Source organism: Balaenoptera acutorostrata, chromosome 2, assembly GCF_949987535.1.
Source record: "Balaenoptera acutorostrata chromosome 2, mBalAcu1.1, whole genome shotgun sequence".
Taxonomy (NCBI): Eukaryota; Metazoa; Chordata; class Mammalia; order Artiodactyla; family Balaenopteridae; genus Balaenoptera; species Balaenoptera acutorostrata.
In genome coordinates, this window is record NC_080065.1 from 156,180,945 (window position 1) to 156,195,089 (window position 14,145).

Genomic DNA, 14,145 nt, shown 5'->3' on the forward strand with positions numbered 1-14,145 from the left:
GGAATAGAAAATGAGTTTCTTTTTGTTGACATGGGGGAGGGAGGAGGAGTTGAAGCTCTGAGGGGTCGGGCTTGTCAGCCGCTGAGGGGCTGGCATTTCCCCGCTAGAGCAACCAAAAACCCTTAGCCTTTGGCGTTTGTGTGCTGTGTGACCCTGGGCAGGTCACAGCACCTCTCTGAACCTCAATGTTCCCATCTGTGCTCTTGGGATTTTTAAATCTTACTTTGTTCAGGGTAGTGATGAGGGTTAGAGATGGTGGAGATTTGGGGCAGGGGAAAAGAAACTCACCTTTTAAAGACCAACCAAGCAGAAGCTGGGAGCAGTGAGAGATTGACCACTGCTTCCAGCCAGCCATGTCCAGGAATAGCCTTCTTGGCCCTATGGCCTCCCAGAGACTGTCAAACTGTACATTTTGGGCTCATGGGCAAAGACTTGTTCCCATCAATAGGAAAGACAAGCAGCAGCGTTTGCAGGCAAAACCATGCTTCCCTGCCCTTCTTCATCCTTAAAGTGGTTCTTGTAAGGATTAAAAAGCAGCAACAAAAACAAACCCCGTGTATTGGGCCTTCCCTAAGCATCAGGCATGATGCAGGTGGTTAGCATGTCTCTGCCCCACACTTTACGTGATGGTCAGTTGAAGAAACTGAATCTGAGGCTCAGAGGCCTTAAGTTACTGGTCCACAGTTACCCTGCTCTAAGGGCAGGAGCCAGATTCAAAGCTGGCTCTTCCAGATTGCAGAGCCGGGGCTCTCTCTACTGAGCCTGGTGTTTCTCTAAAATATAAAAGCTCACCTCGGTTATACAGACACCTGCCACTTGAGGTTCTGGTGGTCACCTGAGTGCCCCCAGCTCCTGGGGGCGGTTAGCACAGCCCAGCCATGCCTGCTGAATGTGTTCTAGCCCCTCCCTCACTCCTGCCTCGGCTGCTATGAGGCAGCCAGCCCAGCAGGCCATGAAATGAGAGCGGTGTTCAGGCCGCTACGTACTCTCCAGCACTTAGCCCCCTTCCCCTGCCCCTTTCCTAATTGAATCCTATTAACAGTAGAGTAAATCGTCTATATAATGGGCATCACAGCAAAGGGGGTCTCTTAAGGCCTCAGACCTTACAGATAGTGCATTGTCAATGAAGGACACAGGGCCTGGAACGCATCCCCAGAGGACTGATTTTCCAAGATGGTCCTTGGCACCCACCCCCACCCTCCCGGGAGCCAGAAGATTCCTGCCCATGAACTCATGCAAAAATGCCGGTCCTTCCTTCTGCTACCCTGGGGGAGAGACACAGATGGCCCTTCATATGACTAAAGGGCTACATTTAACCAACTAAATGAGGTATTAAGGGTTATACGTTTGGAATTTATAAACAAACACTAGCATTCTTCCCAAGGTACTTTCCCCCCTGGAAATAGGAACAGGCAGGGAAGGAGGGTGTGATCCTTCTGCTGCACCAAAGCTAACCCCTGCCAAAAGGCTTTGACATGCCTCGCTCTTGAGGGTATGTGGGTGGAAACCCTGGTCCCTGGTTGGCTGTGGGGTTTGTGTGGGACAGATGATTGTAGGTGGAAGGCAAGGAAATCATGATACTACAGCAATGAAGACTGGTACTTTGCACTGGCACAAAGGATAAGAGATCACAAAATCACTCCCCCAACTTCAACCTTCCAACAACCTCATAAGGTAATAAGCACTGCAGGCTCACAGTAATCCATTCAGGTAGAGATTTTTCTACCCATTTTATAGAGGGGGCTCACTGAGGTTCAGAGACGTTAAATACACTGCCCAAGGCGGGTTACTTTGCCTCTCTGGGATTCAGTTTGTCCATCTCTAGAATGGAGATACGTATAGGTAGCCCCTCAGTGTTTTTTGAGGAATAAGAGATCATCTGAGCTACCTGACACATAATGTGGCAGATTGCATTTTCCCAGGATGGCTACAGCAACACACATCCCATCCCATGTGCTCTTCTTTCATTGTGACATCGACCTTCCTCCATCAAGAAGGGGCATCTTTGTCCCCTCCCTTTCAACCTGGGAGAGCGTTGTAACTGTCTTGCGGATAGAATGTGGCGGAAGTGACACTGTGATTCCCAAGGCTAAGTCGTAAACAGTGGTACAGTTTTCACTGGACACTCTCTCGCCGGACACTGTCCTTAGAACCAGCCACCGTATTGTGAAGAAACCAAGAGGCCCCATGTAGTTGTTCCACCTGACAGCCCAAGCTCAGTTCTCAGTTAGCAAACAGCACCTCCCGGGTATATAAGTGAAGGAGCCTGCACATGACTCCAGCCCCCAGCCTTCAAGTCCCCCAGCTGAGGCCTCAGACATCAGCCACCATTCTGCACCCTCTATGAATTCGGCATCCGCAAAACACATGAGCAAATTAAATGGTTGTTTTATGCTCCTATGTTCTGGGAGGATTTGTTATGCAGCCATAGTAACTGGAACACGTTGTAAGTGATTTGGAAGGGGGACTGTTATTATTGCTGGTGACAGTGGTAATACAGAACCAGGATTAAAAAGCCTGAGATTGCTGTACGACATGTGATGGGGGAGCTTTAGAAATGCTCTGTACACTCTTCTATCAGGTTGTTCACTGCTGCACAAAAGGAGTAGAAGGGCAGTGATATAGGAGGGCATTTTCATTTATCAAGCATCTACTGTGTGCCAGGGTGTGATCCACATACATATGCAAAAACACATACACATATACACACAAACACACTTATGCATACACATATGCACATACATATACACATATGCATAATACACACATATGCACACGCATACATATGTGTGTGCATATACACTGGTACATGTGCACACATATACTTACACACATGCATTCATACGCATGCACATATACACACGTATGCATACACATAATGCAAACACATCCATGTGTATATACACACATATCCATATGTACATATATATGCCCGTGTGCACGTGTTTGCATACACATGTGCATATACTATGCAATACACATGTGTACATATATACATATCCACATGCATACACATACACACATATGCATATACAAACACATATACGTATGCATGTGCAGATAGACATAGACACACGCACACATACATATGCATATACATATACACATGTATGCATACACATACACAAATACATACACACATACATTCCTCTGGGCAATCCTCACAAGAGGTCTTCTTGTTTCTGTTATTCGCCCAAGGTCACTCCCCTGGCATGTGATGTGATGGAGCGGATGTGCACCTGTGCTTGCTGGCTCCACAGCCCGTCCTTCTCCCTCCATGACTCTCCCAGATGCTGTTTTCAAGAGGACCAACATTTCTTTATGACGTCTGCTTCAGCTGCTTTACAAACCCCTTCTACACGGTCTATAGCCCTTTCTGGATTGTGTATCCACTTACTTATGTAAACCCTTTAGAATCAATATCTATTCTGTGCCGCCACTTGGGATAATAAGTCCCATAAATCAAACTGGCAACCCTTGTCCTGAGCCCCTGCTGAGGGTGTGTCACTGGCTGAGTGCTGCCGGGGGGAGGGTGTGAGTAGCTCTCAGCCCTAGATAAGCCATTTGCTCACAGACATTTGAGGGCCTGCTGTGCAGAGGCTGTGAATCTGTCACTGTGCTGACCTGTAGGTCAGATGTGGCCCTTTCCCCGCAGGGGAGCGAGGATGCATTTTTAACACGGCCAAAAATCACAACAGAAAAGATAAAATGACATGTTTTAAGGGAGAGAGAGTAATGAGGAGCAGAATAAATCACAACAAAAGATTTTTCAATCGAGTTGAGAAGACAAATGATCAATACAAAAACAGACAATTAAATGCCAATATTCGAATCAAATGACAAGGGGAGCCCTGCCGGGGAACAGGACAGGCTCTCTCCCTGTGAGCGAAGGGCTATCTCGCTCCTTTTTCCTGACTCTTCTAGCCACTTTTTCCCCTCGTTGCATTTTTCTTACTTAACGACAAGGCATTTTAGCCTGCTGTATTGTAAACATAATTGTAAGCAGCTTGAAGTCCTCTTTGAAACAAGGAGGAACATAAGTCAAGAGCCCTGCAGTCCATCTGTGTAGTAAGGTGGGATTTTTTTTTTTTTATGTCTTTTCCTTTCTGCAAAATCATCTAAGCTCACTGTGGAAAAGGTGTACAACAGAGAAGGGCAGGAGGAAGATGAAGGTACAATGATAACCTCACCACGCCATTCGGAGGGAATTGCTGGTGAGGGGAGGGGGCATGCATCCTTCCAGACACTCATAAAAGGGTGCAGGTGCTCTCCTTCCAGAGAGCATGCCCCCTCTGGCCCCACCTGCTAGTGAGCTCTTCCCTTCCAGCGGGACTCACTCCTGGGGTCCTCACCTCACCTCCTGTGCCCCTAGCCACCCCCCTCAGCTCCTGGGCCCGGGTCAGTGCTCTGATTTAACATGCTCAGAGCACTGCGTGCACCACCTCCACAGCACTTCCCCTCTGCAATTTTACATTTATTCGCATGCATTCTCCATTAACAGGTCACCCCATGGGGATGTAAGCTTCCTGCGATCCGGAGCAAGAACTGTTCCTGCTCACTGTCACATCACTAACACCCAAAGGAATAAATAGAGAATCTTGGGATTTTGCTGTTGTTTGTTGTTTGGCTTGGAAAAAAAAAAAATCTCTTACTTGAAAAATTTTTTTTACCCTCTTAACCATGTTTTTAGTGTACAGTTCAGTGGAGGAACTATATTCTCATGGTTGTGCAACTGGTCTCTAGAACGTTTTCATCTTGCAAAATTGAAATGCAGTACCCATTAAACAACTGCCCGCTTTCGGCTCCCCCCAGGCCCTGGCAAACATCATTCTACTTTCTGTTTCTGTGAGTCTGGCTCCTTTAGATACCTCATATAAATAGAATCATACAGTAATTGTCCTTCTGTGTCTGGCTTATTTCATTTAGCATAATGTCCTCAAGTTTCTTCCATACTGTAGCATTTGACCAGGAAAAAAAAATCTTGCTTTTTACTATAACACAATATTATAATCATTTCCCCATACCATAAGACATTTTTTAAAGGTTGTATAATATTACATTTTATGGGTAAACCATAATATATTTGATCATGCCATTGTGGGATATTTAAGAATGGTGCCTTTTGTGTTTCCATACAAATTGTGAAATTTTTTGTTCTAGTTCTGTGAAAAATGCCAGTGGTAGTTTGATAGGGATTGCATTGAATCTGTAGATTGCTTTGGGTAGTAGAGTCATTTTCACAATGTTGATTCTTCCAATCCAAGAACGTGGTATATTTCTCCATCTATTTGTATCATCTTTAATTTCTTTCATCAGTGTCTTATAATTTTCTGCATACAGGTCTTTTTTCTCCCTAGGTGGTTTATTCCTAGATATCTTATTCTTTTTGTTGCAGTGGTAAATGGGAGTGTTTTCTTAATTTCACTTTCAGATTTTTCACCATTAGTGTATAGGAATGCAAGCGATTTCAGTGCATTAATTTTGTATCCTGCTACTTTACCAAATTCATTGATTAGCTCTAGCAGCTTTCTGGTAGCATCTTTAGGATTCTCTATGTATAGTATCATGTCATCTGCAAACAGTGACAGCTTTACTTCTTCTTTTCCAATTTGGATTCCTTTTATTTCTTTTTCTTCTCTGATTGCTGTGGCTAAAACTTCCAAAACTATGTTGAATAATAGCGGTGAGAGTGGGCAACCTTGTCTTGTTCCTGATCTTAGTGGAGATGATTTCAGTTTTTCACCATTGAGGACGATGTTGGCTGTGGGTTTGTCATATATGGCCTTTATTATGTTGAGGAAAGTTCCCTCTATGCCTACTTTCTGGAGGGTTTTTATCATAAATGGATGTTGAATTTTGTCAAAAGTTTTCTCTGCATCTATTGAGATGATCATATGGTTTTTCTCCTTCAATTTATTAATATGGTGTATCACGTTGATTGATTTGCGTATATTGAAGAATCCTTGCATTCCTGGGATAAACCCCACTTGATCATGGTGTATGATCCTTTTAATGTGCTGTTGGATTCTGTTTGCTAGTATTTTGTTGAGGATTTTTGCGTCTATGTTCATCAGTGATATTGGGCTGTAGTTTTCTTTCTCTGTGACATCTTTGTCTGGTTTTGGTATCAGGGTGATGGTGGCCTCGTAGAATGAGTTTGGGAGTGTTCCTCCCTCCGCTATATTTTGAAAGAGTTTGAGAAGGATGGGTGTTAGCTCTTCTCTGAATGTTTGATAGAATTCACCTGTGAAGCCATCTGGTCCTGGGCTTTTGTTTGTTGGAAGATTTTTAATCACAGTTTCAATTTCAGTGCTTGTGATTGGTCTGTTCATATTTTCTATTTCTTCCTGGTTCAGTCTCGGAAGGTTGTGTATTTCTAAGAATTTGTCCATTTCTTCCAGGTTGTCCATCTTATTGGCATATAGTTGCTTGTAGTAATCTCTCATGATCCTCTGTATTTCTGCATATACTCTTCTAATTTTTAATTTAACATTGTACTATAATCATTTTCCCTTATCAATACAAAGTCTTCATGACAATATTTTTACTGTCTGCATGACAGTTAGAAGGCAGAGTACAATTTACTCAACTATCTCAATTTTATGCCCAAATTGTTCAACATAAAGATTACTTCCCATTCTCCAAGTTATAAATAAGGCTGCACAGAACATCTTTACGCAGGTAGCCATTTCTGTAATTTTGATCGTTTCCTTGGAATAGATTCCAAGAAGTGGAGCCAAAAAAGTATAAATGGTTTTTAATATTCTAGGTACTTATCATCAAGATGCGTGGCAAAGGAGTGCTGCTTTGCCTCCAAGGGCCAAGATGAGTGAGATTTTCAGCAGCCGCCTGGATACAAGCCTTCCTGCAGGGCCCCCCAGCTTCCCGTGGCTCCTCTTGCTTTCTGGTTGGCCAGGCCGGGAGCTGGAATGAAGCACCGGCTGGGCAGGCCCTTCCTTGGGCTGCAGTGTTAGCTCTGTGGTCAGTGGCTGAGGGTCAACTTTGTGGTGGACACCAACTGACTCAGGCCCCTGTGATCTCTTACCTCTTGTCTGTCAGGATAGCGTGTCTCCTGGACCAGTGACATTAACCACCTACACCCTGAGCGGGGGAGCAGGTGGGACTGCCAATGACCTTCCATATCAACCGGCTCTGCCAACCCCTCCCACGTGCGTATGAGGCCCCTGCTCATGCATGATTCCAAGTGATCCTCATGGAAACCCCACGCACTTAGCAACACTGAGGTTGGTCCCACATCCAGATGGAGACTCGGGGCTCAAAGTGCCCCCACCTCCCGTGGGGGGAAGTTGCTGGGGTCTGAGGGTGTGCCTGGTGGTCTGAGGGTCGCACCAGAGACCAGCTAAGAGAGGCAGAGTCTGTACGTGATGGCATGTTGCTAATGGGGGCCCATCAGGCCCTGTGCTTAAGGACCCCAGGCTGGATCTGTTTCCCTATCACGTTGTGTGATGAGAGAGATGGGTTTGCAGGTGTTTCCCCACAACTAAAGAGGGAGCAGTTGATGTAAATGAGAGAAACATTTATAGATCTAAGGAAGGGCAGGAATTTAGAAAGAAAAAGATAATAACTGTGCTGACTGACACTTTAATTTTTCTCCTATTAATGAGAGTAACCAAAAAAAAAAAATTCTTTTTAAAACATACCATGGAAAGAAAGAGGTTAAAAAAATCATCCACAATCCCACTCCTCGATCACAGCAACTATCGTTAGGTTTGTGAGTTCTCTTCTAGGTTGCTTCCCACCCCCCACCCCCAGCCTTTTTTCTCTTGTAATGCATCTTTTTCAAAGCTCTTTCCCGCACTCTGATTTTCTGTACCCAGTGTGGGAGGTTGGACAGGTAACATCTTCTCCTTTGAACAGGTGGAAAAGGGAGGTCCACGGAGGTGGCAAGGCCCCCAGCTAACATGTGAAGGAGCCAGACTTCACCTGTCCAACTCCAGGGCTGGAGCCAATGCCCTTTAATAATAATAGTCTGCTCCAGCCCAGGCACTTGGCATTCACTTTCCTATATAATCGTCACAACAACTGTGCAATAGGTACTGTCATCATTCCCATTTTACAGATGATAAAACTGAGGCTTAGTGTTGGAAAGTAATTTGCCCAAGGTCACACAGTTAGGATGTCTGTAGCAGGGATTTAGACAGGGCGTGGCCTGTCTCCAGAGCCCATGGTCTTAAACCTATGCCCACCATGTCTGCCTGCACGGTGAGATCCATATGTCCTCTCCTGGTCTTCGGGGTCCTGCACGACCTGGCTTTCATTCACCTTTTCCCTTATTGCTCCCTGCTTCCCACCAGGCCCCTCCGCTCCCACTAAACTGAACTGCCCTCAGTTCCTCCAGTGCTCCATGCTCTACCCCAACATCTAGGCTACTATTGCTAATAATGTGCGCCTCCCCCCATCCTTCAGGTGGCTTGAAAGCTACCTCCTCCAGGAAGCCTTCTCTGACCACTTCCCAGACAGGAGGGGCACCCTCCTCTGGGCTCTCACAGAGGCCACATTTCCCCTGCCACAGTGCCTGGCCTGGGCTGAAACTGCTGGCTGCACTGTCTCCATAACAGACTGTGAGGTGTGGAGTCTTGCTCCCTGGACTGTCTTCAGCGTTTAGCCGGGTGCTGTGGGGAAAGCCTATCCTGAGAATGTCTTCTTCTTCCCCCTTCATGATGGGGTGCTAGACGGGATCCGGTCCTGAGGGCAGGATGCAGCCCTTTAATGGCCTCCAGCACCCATCCTTCTCTGCCTTCTCTCTTCCCCTCAGCCTCTCCTGTCCAGATTTTGAGACCCAATTCCAGGCTGCCCCTGCCCCCACCATGTCCCTTTGGCTTCCCCAGGTCTGAAGCAGCTTTCTCCTCCAACCAATGGTTCACAAAGATTTTTCTGAGGAGCACCAGTCCTGCATAAGATAGTTCCTTGGTCCAAAATTTTGGGAAACCCTGCCTAATAACTGATTTCTTTGATAGCCACCTATTAATGCTTTGGAAATCAGCACCTGTTTCATTTGATACATATGAAATGTGAAAATGTTTATTTCCTGGCAAAGTTATTATGAAATAAATGGGGCATCTTACAACCAATGGCATCTTGTAATGAAGGAAATGCGGTATGGAAGGTGTCAGGCAGGTTAGGAGGGTAAAGGTCCTGACAAGTCCTGCAACAGAGAAACAAAATTAACCGTGCTGAGCCCAATGCTTCACAAATGAACTCTAACTCCTGAATATTTTTTAAAAGACATAGTAACACTCCAATGAACTACATTTCTAGAAAATATACTTTGGAAAGCATTCCCCACAATATTTATCATTTATTTTAGGATTCACCTTGTGTTGTTTCTCTGATCATTTCACATTTGCTCATCTTGCCTTCTTGCCTAGACCACATGCTTCCTGAGGGCAGGGCAAGCTTCATAGAAATCACTGATACATCGGAAAAGTGATGCCCCAAAATTACACTGTTGCTCAGAACACGGCCTCATCCTCGGCAAGGTAGTGAGAGTGACCTTCACCAGGAAGGAAGTAGACCTTCAAAGATGAGGGCCTTGTTGCATCACATCTTGTTTGGCTGCTTGACTTAAGGCAAGTTCCTTAATCATTCTGAGCCTCAGTTTTCCCATCTGTAAACTGGAAGAATAACAGTTTCTAGCTTCTAGGATAGATTAGGGGAGATAAATATGGGTAGAGCCCTTGGAACCACTCAAGAGATAAGAGCTCCTATCAAGAGATAAGAGCTCTGATACTAGCTGTTGCTGTCATTTTGTTGTTATTGTCATCTTGAAATCCCGCCCCCGCCCGCCCCCCCCCCCCCCCCCCCCGTAGTCAGTGGTGGACGGTATTAATTGGAGGAGGAAATTGTTAGATGAAAGAGGGTCACCGGATAACACTTGCTGTGAGCTCACTCATTATTCCTCAGGGCATCTGCAGGGCTCGGCCAGACCCTCATCTGTAATCTGCTCTTGCCCAAAGCTGACCGAATGAGCTCTTTGTCATGTAACACAGTAGGAGCGAGGGTGTGAGCAGAATTATTCTGCGCCCAAACTCCGAGAGTAGAAGAGGCCCTGTCAGAACTACATTTGTCCCTAGTGGTGACCCCGGGAACTGCCATGTGGACCCGTCAAGGAAAAAGTGGTAAAATTCCAAATGTTTCATTTTGGTTTGGTCTGGTTTGGTAGTTCTTACTGGGGCAAAGGAAAAATTGTATTTTCAATGCCCCATGGCTTCTTGAAGAAAGCATTCACTGCTGTCACCGCAGCCCTTGTCAAAAAGTCTCCATTGAAAAGAAAACAGAGAACACAGAGAGAGAGAAGCAGAGTGAAGATTCGTTCCTCCTGTAGGTCTCTGTGTGTGAGAAATTTAAATAGAAATGAAGGCCTTCGGGGAGGAGTCTGGCTGCTCTGAAGCATTTCACTCCTGCAGCAGCTGGGCTCTGGAAGGCAGGCGAGCCTGGCCTCACTAACAGCGCGCACTGCCCTGGGTGCATAGATGAGGGCCTGCGGGCCTGGGGAGCGGGGGCACAAGGGGTGGCTGGTGAGGTAGGTAGTTTGGAGGTGTGAGCTGCCCTCATAGCTGAAGAGGTAGAGAAACAGAGCTGGGGTAGACTCTGCTCCAGGCAGCCAGCGATCACAGCTGCTCATCTTCAGACTCAGCAGTGTTACTAACGCACCCAGCTCACCCAGGCACTGAGAAGCAGGACGGAAACTCTGGTCCATCTGGTGCTCAAGACCATGCCTTTCCTTTTCCACCTTGTCGTCTGCTGGAGTTTCCATCTCAAACTGGTCGGCATCGTTCAGTGGCCTCCTTGGCAGGGAACAGGCTCCTAGCCTACACAAATCAATATGGAGACTCTCCGAGGACCTGCCTTCAGGATCTTGAGACCCCAAAGAGTCACCCTCAGGATTTAGAACCTGGGTTCTCGAGGTGTGCATGAACTGCCCTGTTGCTCTTAGCAAACCTACAAGAATAAGCCAGTCTCCGTCCCCTGATTTGCTCACGGCTCCAGTGACGCAGGAGCAAAAGAGCCCCGAGCGAGCTCGGCAGAGGCAGGGTTGTACAGGAGTTGTGCACACAGAATCTGGAGCCAGTGTGAGTTCAGATCCCCCCTCTGCCACCGGGGCCACCATGCAGGGTTGGGTAGGTTATGCCCAGAGCAAGGGCTCCTGGCCAAGAGAGCGCCGGCGCCCGGGGCTCCTGTCACCAAGCTGGGGTCCCTGGGCCTCTACCCAAAGAACAGGGGGTCTTACATCAGTTCCAGAAAAGACCCACGGGTACCAGCCATGACCATCTGCTGCTGGGAGCTAGGTTATTTGGCTGAGTTGTGTTCCCTCGTTGTGCCTCAATATCTTCACCTGAAAAATGGAAAAAATAATATATTTCTCAAGTGTGTTGCTGTGAGGCGTCGAGGGCTGGACGCCCAGAAAGCATTGAGAACAGTGTCTAAAGCGTAGGAAATGCTCAAAGAGCGTGGTAAGTATCTGAAGGATTAGCCATAGTACTTGACCAGCATTTTTAAAGGATAGTTTTGCTAATGGCCAACTTTGAACCCACAGTATTATCCAATTTTACATTTTTTCTTCTAAGCTCCAAGGTAACCATCAGAATCCCAGAGAAACCATCAGCGGGCCCATGAGCCCCACCAGCCAGCCTGCCTCGTCAGCCTGCCCTGTGCAGGTCGGCCGAGTCCTTCACACAGGGCACCACCGACTACACAGGTGCACCTGCGTGTCCTTCCTACACCCTGAGATGGAAGCGGAAAGCTGGCTTTTTTTTTTTTTTTTAAGCTCATCTTCTGTTTTGGACCAATTAAAAGAAAGGCATTTTAATAGCCCTGTGGAAAGGGAACTGACGTTGTTTCCCCAGGCTGCTCTCTGAGCCCAGAGGTCTGGGAGGGATTAATAAAGATGCTATAAATGCAACAGTGGCCCATATGTCTGTGGGCAAAGTGCTCTGGTTTGGGAGGAAGGGAGAAAATTAAATTAAAATGGGAAAGTATACGTTATTCGAATGAGGATAGAGAGGAAGAACCCAGTGGAGTCTAAAGGAATCTGAGGAAATCTGTCGGCAGGATGTTGAGGTTAGCTCAGCACTGCTGCACAAAGACGCCTGGCAGGTGGTGAACTGGGGCCCCAAACAGAGTCAACTCTTGAGTTTGGTCTCATTCCTCTTACCGATGTCCTATCCATGGGCTTTTAGTGCTGTGGTCCAGGGATGACAAATAGTTGTATTTATCAGACTTTCTCTCAAGGCAATGTACACGGTCACCCACCCAGCAAATGTTAATGAGGCATCTTCTCTGTCCCTGACCTCGATAGCACTGGTGACTCAGGGATGAGCAGAGCCAGCTCCGGGCCGCCCTCAGGGAGCACTCAGACCCACCATGTGGCCAGTGAGAGGATGAGACTGATTTCCTGTGCCCTCCGTGGGCCGCGGTGCTGGCTCTGGGCAGCATGTGCTCACTTCTTCTCCCAGCATCGCCCTCCACCCCTGCCAGGAGGCAGAGGTGATTATGATGCCTATTTTACAGATGAGGCAGCTGAGGCGCACAGAGGTGAGGGAATCACCACACAGCCAGTTGTGGCAGAGCCAGGGTTAGAACCCAGGGGGGTTGTGACTTTGAAGACTAAGTTCTCACCCACCTTGCAGGCAGCTGTTCTGATAGAAGAGAGCAGAGGAGGAATGTCTGTCTGTCTGTCTGTCTGTGTCTGTGTGTCTATGTACACGTGGGCATGTGTGTATGGCAATGGTTCTGAGTCTACCTGAGATAAGCATTCCTGGAAGACTTCCTGGAGGAGGTGAGGTCTAGTGGAGTCCTAAAGGAAAGGTCTTGAGTGCCAGGCTAGGGGATTTGGATTTTATCAAGTGTTTTTTGAGCAGAGGTGAGGCATGATCATATCCTCAACAAACCGATATTTAATTAGCAAGTACTATGTACCAGATAATCTATTAGACACAGAGAGGGTTCCAGAAATCTAAAATGAGATGTAGTCCCTGCCCTCTCTTAGCTTAAGACTAGCTGGAGGATGAAACAATGAAATATTAAAAAAAAAAAAAAAAAAAAAGGATTAGTGACAGTGTTGATAAACTCACGCCAAGTGCCAAACAGCAGGCAGAGACCAAGTGCTGAGGGAGGTCAGAGGGGGCAGATGACCGGGCTCTGGGCCGATTATGGAGGCTTCACGTGTAGGTGGAATCCCAGCGGGGTTGGAGGAATTCGGAGGGAGAGATGGGAATGACACTAGAGCCAGGGCCCAACTTTTCCCATTTTGGGGTCCCCAGCGCTTAGCAGACAGTCTGCCTCCAGCAGGTGCTGATAAGTGCTTGTTGAATGAATCAGTGTTGTGTCCACTGAAAATAAAGGGTATGTGGCTGAGAGGTAAGGTGGGACTCTATCAGGGATGGCGGGCCACTGAGCCCCCAGCTGCCCACCAAGTGCAGTTTAACTGACTTGTGACCCCACCCATCAGATTAATGTCCTTCAGTTTTCAATTTTTCAGTTTTTCCAGGGCCAGACACACATGAGGCCCTCAGGCAATGTGTGCTGAAGAGGTGAGTAGGCTCTGTGCCAGGAGCAGGAGGAGAAAATGTGGAGAAGTCTGTGGGGGTAGATGGAGGAAGCCTGGAATGCCAGGGCTTTCCTGTGAGCAAGTGGTAGCCACCGAGGTCTCCGAACATTCAAGAAGCGGAAGGTAAAAAATCAGGGGAAGATTCATTTGGCTCTAAGCAAAATGCACTGAGTGGTGGAAAGGAAAGGGGGAAATGCTGTGAGAGAGGGCTTCAGAAAGTGACTGCTACCACTTAAACTCTACAAACCCTTTGATCCAGAAATTTGATTTCCGGACATTTGTCCCAAGGTCACTGAACAAGCGTGGAAGAAAGCAATTTCCGGAGATCCTTGCTGTGGAGGACAGAGAACATTGGCATGTAGCTCCCTCTAGGGGTGCAGTGGGCGAGCTGACTTCCACAACAGGCTCCTTGCTTTTTCTCTTCCCCTCTCGCCTCAGGGCCTGTGCACCAGCTGTTCCCTCTGCCTGGAATGCTTTCCCCACATCTAGTGACGTAACTCCCTCCTTCCCATCTCTGCTCAAACACCCCCTTCTCAGTGACACCATCCCTGACCAACCTATTCTATTTTCCTCCA

General features: G+C 47.1%; 1 protein-coding gene across 2 annotated transcripts in view; it reads left to right on the top strand.

Moving 5' to 3' along the window:
- Positions 1-14,145, top strand: part of KCNIP1 (potassium voltage-gated channel interacting protein 1) — a 361,396-nt gene that overhangs the window by 42,032 nt on the left and 305,219 nt on the right. The window lies entirely within an intron of this gene.